The 9,243-nt window shown below is 29.4% G+C and overlaps 1 pseudogene; it reads left to right on the top strand.

The window, feature by feature from the left end:
• Positions 1-2,497: 2,497 nt before the first annotated feature.
• Positions 2,498-7,637, top strand: LOC110271458 (GDP-fucose transporter 1-like; annotated as a pseudogene).
• Positions 7,638-9,243: the final 1,606 nt, after the last annotated feature.

The following is a 9,243-nucleotide window of genomic DNA, read 5'->3' on the forward strand; positions in this document are numbered from 1 at the left end:
TCCAAATACAAATTAAACTATACTAATAATATAGAAATCATCTAGGAATATGTATTAAAACCATAAGCAATTTTAGGAGTACCTTTAGTTGTCTAGTTTCTTTCATTGTCAAAGCGCGCTATGAAAGAGTTCACAACGGCTTGTTGAGCTTCCAATTGAGCTTTCATTTGAGCTAATTCTTCCTCTTACCGTGTTTGTTGCTCTTCAAGTTTTTTTTTAGCGCATCTATTTCTTTTGTTAGGTCCTCACGATCTTGCATTGCCTCTTGAAGTTGTGCTTGAATCCTTAACTTAGATTTTGAAGCCTTTGTGCCATAACTTGCACCACTTTTCTCACCTCTCACAAGTAAAAAAGCTTCATTTAGAGTGATAGGATTTTCCGAATCATAGGATTCATTGATCATACAGCTAATATCATCCTGCACAATCCAATTTGTGATTTGAAAATGAAGATAAAATTTAACTTCCATGCAACAGTAAAAGGAAAAGGTTAGTAATGTTACATCAATTTGCTTAGCTTTTTCATTAACCCATTCTCCGTTATTCTTTTGATGAGTAATTTACCACAATTCTTGAATGTCAGGCTCGACACCAGTTCTAGGATGGCGCTGCAAATTTTTTAAAGTGTAAAATATCACATGTAGTTAAAGATGTTTCTCATAGTGGCATAATCATTCTCCCTTTCACAATCAATTTCATTTAGATCAGACACATCTATAGTGGATGTATCTTGCAGAATCTCACCATGATGCACTCATGTTTTATAAGAGGTCACTATCCCCCATTGGCGCACATGATGATGAACTTCATTTCTAAATTTGAACAAAAAATTGTTGCATTTGGGACAAGGAAAACGTATTTTATTTTTCACACCGGGTTGAGAGAAGGCAATATCCAAAAATAATTCATCGAGGCACTTCCTAAACTCAGGAGTACGCCTATCAAAATTAATCCAATATTTCTGGTAATTGACCATTGGACTAATTTCTGCAGGAGACGAGAATGGATAAAAAGATGTAAAGAGTGGAAAAAAAAGAGCAGCATGACATAACATAGCATCACAGCGACTATCACTTTCAAAATCACCAAAAAAGTGCAAAAAATAGAATCAAAATAATAAAACCCAGAAACAAAAAATAGAATAAAAATATCAACTCTCCAAATAACCAAAAGATTAGATAATCAACCATATTAACTAACAATATAGTTAACAATACTCAAATAAACTAGTCTTACCTTCAGCAGAGAAGCAGTCGGACCAGATCAAACCACCAGCAAAGGGAGGACAGCCGAATCAGCCAAGCAGAGGCAAGATGAGCAGAGGAGCATAAACTATCCTAAGACACTACAATGTAAAAAACACAAAATTACTAACAAAATTTAATTAATATTTCTTTGCTAATAAGGATAATGTAGTTACCTAACACACTTAATTCACAAACACAAAAATTTAAGAAAACAAAAAGTGTCAAAATCACCAAAAAAGTGCAAAAAATAGAATCAAAATAATAAAACCCAGAAACCAAAAATAGAATAAAAATATCAACTCTCCAAATAACCAAAAAATCATATTATCAACCATATTACACAACAATATTTTCAACCACAACAACATCAGCATAATCAACTAACAATATAGTTAACAATACTCAAATAAACTGTACTTACCTTCAGTAGAGAAGCAATCACATCAGACCAGACCACCAGCAGAGGAAGGACAGCCGAATCAGACCAGCAGAGACAGCGGACGAGGCAGGATGAGCAGAGGAGCATAAACTATCCTAAGACACTACAATGTAAAACACACAAAATTACAGACAAACTTTAATCAATCTTTATTTTGCTAATAAGGATAATGTAGAAAGAAAAATCACTAAAAAAGAAAGAAAAATATCAACTCTCCAAATATAGAATCAACTGAGCTACGAAAAAAGAACACAGATATAGAATCAAAATAATAGCAAATTAAGTTTTGCTAATAAACTAAGTTTTGCAAATAAACTATAGCTCAAATATCAACTATCAACTCTCCAAATAATAGAACACAGATACAGATTTTTAACCAAAATAACAGAACACAGATACAGAAATTAGAATTAAATATCAACTCTCCAAATAACCAAAAATAAGATTATCAATCATATTACACACTAATATTTTTAACCACAACATCAGTAGAATCAACTAACACTAAAAGGTTCAATATTTCAGTTTAAATCAGCAGTTTATCAACTAAAAATGTAATTAACAATACTCAAATAAACCAAAGCTTACCTTCAACAGATAAGTTATCGGACCAGAGGCAGAGGCAGAACACGAAAAGAACTACGCAGAGAAGCAGACCACGATGAAATACACGGAGAAGCCGAGCTAACGGTGACAACGAACAGTGACGACGACCACCACCACGAAGACCACCGCGACGAAGACCACACGGTGACGGCGCAGACGACGGGACGAAGGCCACTGAAGACCACTAGGCCACCGCTCACGACACAATGGCAGAGGAAACGGTGATAGCAGACGAGATGACAACGAGGAGAACGTTCTTTGGGGGCTACGCCGGTCCTTCTTCCGGCAGGATCTCCATTGGGTTTTCTGGAGTGGTAGACAGCACAGAGTGTTCGTGAGTGAGGGGGTGGGGGGACTTAGGGTTTTTTTTACTGCACTCTATCCCTTTTTACAGCTTCTAGTATTTTGGTTTTTTTTTCTTTTACATTTAGTTACTTTTATTTATATTTATAATTTAATAAAATTTCTTTAAGTGACATAAATTAATTTTTAGTTAATTTTAAAAATCTGATTATTAATAAAAATTATATATTAGTTATTTAGAATAATATAAAATAATATTTATAGTTTTTAAAAATTAATGAATACATACATTATGTAAAAAATTTTAATTTTTGAAACAAAATAAAATTATTTTAAAAAAATATATACACAATTTTTTTTACTCTTAAAGTGTTTAATATTTAAAAAAATGTTATAAAATATACTTATATTTTGTGACAAATAATTAATTTGTTACAATCAATATTGAATTTTGTGACAAATTAATTTTTTGTTACAAAAAAATTGGAGTTTTTGAAAAAAAAAAATTTGTTACAAAATATTTTGAATTTTTGCAACTTATTTTTTTTTGTTACAAAATATACAAAACATTATTCTTTTGTAACAATAAAAAATTGTTATTACAAAATACTATTTTTTATAACAATTTTAAATTTGATACAAATTTTTTGTTACAAATGTTCCATTTTCTTGTAGGACTCCTTTCTTTATGGTTAGTTACGCACTCTGCTCCAGTCTCCTTGCCATCATTAACACGTATGCCATCACCCAATTCAACTACCCCGGCCTCTTAGCCGCACTCCAGTACCTCATTTTTGCTTTCAAAGTCTACCTTCTCGACAAATTAGGGTTCCTCCACTACTACCCCTTCAATATCGAACCGCGAAGCACTTCTTCCCCGCCGCACTCCTCTTCTTTCTCGCCATCTTCAATAACACCAACCTCCTTTGCCACGCCAATGTCGACACCTTCATCGTCTTCTGAACTATCACCCCTCTTCTCGTAGCCCTTGTGGACACTGTCTTCTGCCACTAGCCTTGCGCTTCCAAGCTCACATTTTTCTTCCTCGTCGTTATCCTCGCCGGTGCGAGGTATGCCGCCACTGATTTTGCTTTTACCCTTGCTACTTATTCTTTGGCTTTTGCTTATTTTGTCACAATCACCACCGAGATGGTTTACGTCAAGCACATGGTCATGAATCTAGAGTTGAACACTTGGGCTTTTGTTTTGTACAACAATTTTTGTCTCTCATGATTACACCATTGTTCTGGTTCTTTACTAGTGATAATCTTGAGGTTTTTAACGCTCCGAGATCCGGTTTTGGGTGCTTGTTTGATCCCAAAAAAAAGGATGATGGTGGTGGTGCTGGTGGTGGTGATAGTGAATGGTGACAGTAGAGAGAGGGAGAGAAGGCGGTGATAATCAGAAAAGATATTGGTGGTGATGAGGGTTGTGAAAATTTAGAATTTGGGGAAGAAGATAAAGGGTCGGAGTAATTTAAAAATTTAATTAAAAATTCAACAAAAAATTAGAATTTTGATACTTTTGTCATACGAAAACCTATCTTTCATAGGTACAACGTTAATTTCTTTGTTTGATAGATATTTTTGTCAGCGTTTGCAAAGTTTATGAATACAAATGGTAGTTTATTCTTATTTTATGTGAATTTTAACAAGTTGATCTTTTCCAAAAGAAAAAGATTTTTATTCAGAATTAGTGTTTCTCAACTCTCAAGAGCTTTATATTTTCTATACAAAAAATTGACTGAAAATAGTTAATAATGATATTTTTTGTACCTCTGGTGTTAACAGATGTCCTTTCCCACAGGTACAAATTAATAATTTTTAGACAACGATTATTACTTGCAATTCTACCTATTAATGATTTGTTTTGTAAGAAAATGTTCATTATTATAGTGTTGTTGGCTTGTTTTTCTTCTTTGTTTTAAAGCGTTGTGGCAAGGATTCAGGGACGGATCTAGAGAGGGCGAGTAGTGGCCTCGACCCTCTAAAATTTTAAGTAATATACTTATATATTTTTTATGTATTTAAAAAAAATATTGTATAATTTAGTAGTTTTATATGTATTATTTTTTATTATGTGATGGATTTATGTTTCAATTATTTAACTTATTAATATTTTTTACTTAACCAATTTAATATCATACTCTCAAGTCTTTGTACCTTTCAAATTAAATTTTATATAATCATCTCTATATCTATTTTAAAAAAATCTTTTGTTTTTTAATATTAACATATTTAATATTTATATTATTATATAAAATATTAATAATGACTTACGTAGTTATGTTTTAGTAATCACATTGTGTACTTTAGATGTTTTTTCTTATAGAAAATAATTTTTTTCTAAATTTATATTGTTAAAAAAATTATAACGATATTCTATAAGGGTATTGTGCCTTTCATGTAATTAATAGTTTATAATTTGCTTTTAAATTTTTCAAAATTTTTTAAAGAATTAATTTTAATTAATAAGATATGTGATAATTTTTTAACTAAACATACTATAAATTATTGATATTTTATAATTTTATAATGTACTATTGATATTGTTATATTTCTTTTATAAGCGGTCAAGCTAAAAAGAAAATTGTGACAAAGAATTTATAATTTTTAATATATATATATATATATATATATATATATATATATTGATAAACCTTTTGAAAAACCAACTTAATAACTATAAGTTGTCTAAATTATTTTTATGGAATCAATTAAAAAATTTGTCTAAAATTTGCCCCTCTGTATTAAAATTCTTTGATCCATTTCTAGCAAGGATACTAGCAAATATTATTGGAGATCTTCAGGAGCATGATCCATCTTTAACCATGAAACATGGTAAGCAGATTGTTGCAGCGTCCCTTATTATTAATAATTCCTTTATTTCCCATCCTTTGACTAGGTATAGTGGTCTACTAGACAGATAGATTGATTGTTGCTGTTGTGAATCAGCCGAAAGTTGTTGAAAGAAGTTATCAATATAAGAAAAACGCTGGTTACTGTCGGATTAATTAAATAAATTCGATCTATCGCTAAGGATATTATCGTCGAATTTATCGTCGTCTTGTAGTTGACGGTATAAAATGGTATTGAAAATTTCTTATCAGCAGATTTTTTTTATCCGAACGCTAATTACTAGCAAAATTTTTGTCGGTGTTTTGAATAATAGATTGAGCCTGGGTTGATAATTACCGTCGGATTAATTCCACGGTACATCTGTCGGTAGGATTTTTAATTTTTATTTTTATTTTTGGCACAGTTTATCTATAACTAACAGTCAAATCAAATTAAAACTCTTGTTAATAAAATTATTATCAGAAATCTAAAATTAGTAGAAATCAACAAATTATTTTAATAAAATAAATAGTATGTATACAATAAAATGTCACAGAATTAACAGTAAAACGTAAAATTAATGATTTAGACTAATTCAAATAATCCTAGTAATAAGAATCGACAATCTCAGATAATAATTCCAAACATATTGAACAGAGATCAGAACATATCAGACTAACTAAATTTTTCTAACCTAACCACCTAAAAACAATTTATAACAGAAATTAATCTACCTAAAATCAATGAAAACTAATTCAATGAAAATCCCAAACCACCTAAAATAAACTAAAATAGAAATCAATCTAATTAAATTAATTAGAGGAGAGAAGAGAGAAAACCTGTAATGAAAATGGGCGGTTCGAGCAGCGGCGGTAGCGGCGACTGAGCAGCAGCGGCGAGAACAGAGAATAGAGATGGGGTGTTTTGAGCAGCGGCAGCGGCGATCTTTCCAGTAGCGGCAAGGGAGGGCAGCAGCAGCAGCGGCGACGGTCTTTGTAGCAACGACAGGGGGCTGGAGAAAGACTGAGGGGTGAGAGGTTAGAGAGAGAGAGAGAGAGAGAGAGAGAGAGAGAGAGAGAGAGAGAGAGAGACCAATTTTGAAATGAAAGAGAAGAGGGTTCGCGGTTCGAATTTAGAGCACAATTACCGTAGAATTTACCAGAGAGTAAATCTGACGCTGAACCTTGTTTAATGAAACGCTGCATTTTGGTTACATGCACAGCGCTACCGTCGAATTAATCTGCTAATAAATTCGACGGTAATATTTTAGGATGACAAATTCATTGCTAATTTTGACGGAAAACTCGCCACTAATGTCCAACGCTAAATTCAACGATAAATCCGATAGTGATTAGTGTTTTTCTTGTAGTGTATACTTATATTATCATATTATTATGGAATATATAAAGGGTGGAGTCTCACTCCTTTGGATTATATATAAATTTCAGTTTAGGTTCCAAAAATATTTGTATTTCAGTTTCTTTTCATTATGAAATTAATTTTTAGCCCTTCCCTAAAATTCAACTTAGTTCTCTCCAAATATATATCATCGAATATCTATTTGCATGACAGTTCTTTTATACGATAAATCTCATATTCTTTTTAACTCATCATTGAGACGTTTATTTATTTATTTATTTCAGCATCTATTACTCATGAAAATATATCTTGAGTTCTTGACAACAACTTTTGATCCACCATAAAGGAACATTTGAATCATATTGAAGTTGTGATTTATACTAAAAATTATATATCCTGATATGGTTGCTTTTGTCACCTTTATTTATGAGTAATGGAGGAGTTACCTATTTATTTTAAATAATTTACGTTATTGTGATTTTGTAAATGCCTTTCATTTGTACTTTTTCAACTTAGAATAAGCTTGACTTCCTAATATATGGTTTTTAAAAACAACCTGCTCTATACAGGCAATAAATTAAATTTCTTATTTAACTTTCATCTGCATGGTTTGTTATTTCTTTTTGTTTGTATTTCTTACTATGTAGTTTCAACTTGATTATGTTATTAGTTTTGTCCTTTATTGATATTTTTTTACTTTATTTTCTTTGGTAGTCTTATTAGATTACTGTTTGTGGTATATCTAAGAGTTGCCGGATATGAATTGAATACATCCCTGCATGTTGTTGTTCATGAGAATATCAAGTATCCACATAGCTTACGTCTTAGGTATTGCACAACATGGTAGCCCTCTGACAATTAGGCGTGAGTTACAATTTAGAAAAATATTTGAATAGTAATTCAGATGAATATATGAATGAATGTAGTGCTTAATATTTAACTTTTATTGATCGTGTCATGTTAAAAAAAGTTCAAAGTACAAGACAACAACTATTATTTAATTTAATAAAGAACAACTTATAATGTGTAATTGTTAAAGATAATATGTGAATAATTACGTGTGTTTTTAAAAATAATTAAATTGTATGATATTAAGAAATTTGTTCTGTCCGTTAGTTTTAAAAATTCTATGATTGTTTTCTTCAATCTCTTTAAATAATTTGAAATAGCAAAAAGGATTAAAGTTACCTAAAAAAAAGTACAATAGTTTAAGTTTAATTATATTGTTATTTCTATTATGTAAGAAATATTTGATGAATGGATCCTCTCCATTTTTTTTAACGATTGAGGAAGTAAAATGTGATTTCTCAGCATTAATTTTATAATAAGTAGGATCAAAAATAAATATGAGAGAATGAGTAATAAAAGGTTAGAGATCACACTTTGGTCTCCAAAAATGTTACGGTTAAGAGTGATCAAGTTTTGATTGATCTGTGTAAGGAGGATAACTGGCAACACTGTTGAAATTACTTTGACTAATAATAATCATAAATGATTCGATTAGGTGGGTAAGTGTGGTAAGTTTCTCACCGCAGGTACATCCGTAATTACAATCCCAAAAAAATTCTTCATGTGTATGGATTTTATATGTAATTGGACAAAGACAAATATCAAACAATTACTACTCTTTTTTTTTTTTTGAAAAAAATTTGATCTAATATAAAATATTATCTAATTCTTCTAACAAAATATTTTCTCAAATTATTAAAGTTATCTTTTTTCAGAAAAATTTAGAGAAAATTCAACTCCCCTCTCCTGTGAGATGTTAAAATGACACTCTCCTCCCCTCTATTTTATAAATGTACATTCCTCTCCCTTTTAACTTTTAAAAACCCCTCTTTAATCTATTTTAAACTTTTTGTGTTAACTAATATTAACTTTATCCATTTTTTATGGAAAAAAACTTATTTTTTAAAAAAAATACCCATTAACAAAAATTTTATTTTTTATCATTAAATTTTGCTTACCAAAATATCTTTTAATAAATTATTCTTTTATTAATTAAATTGTATTTTTAAAAAAATTTAATAATTATATTATTTTTTTAAAATATCCTTCAATAATTTTTTAATTATTAAATTATAATTTTATCAAAATTTTCGTTAAATTTTTTTTATATTTTACTATTAATTTTTCGATATCTCTATATATTATTTTAATATTAAATAAAAAATTTAGTAAGATTATTTTTCAATATCAATATATGTTAATTGTTATACATATTAACAGTGATAAGATTTTTTTATTTAATGTTAAAATAATATATATTGATATCAAAAAATTAATAGTAAATATAAAAATAATTGTTAACAAAAATTTTAGTAAAATCATAATTTAATAATTAAAAAATTATTGAAGAGTAGGTATCTTAATTAGAAAAAAATAATTTAATTATTAATTTTTTTTAAAATATTTTGATAAAAATACAATTTAATCCATAAAAGAATAATTTA

The sequence above is a fragment of the Arachis ipaensis genome, chromosome B4 (genome assembly GCF_059453495.1).
Source record: "Arachis ipaensis isolate K30076 ecotype BB chromosome B4, ASM5945349v1, whole genome shotgun sequence".
Lineage (NCBI taxonomy): Eukaryota > Viridiplantae > Streptophyta > Magnoliopsida > Fabales > Fabaceae > Arachis > Arachis ipaensis.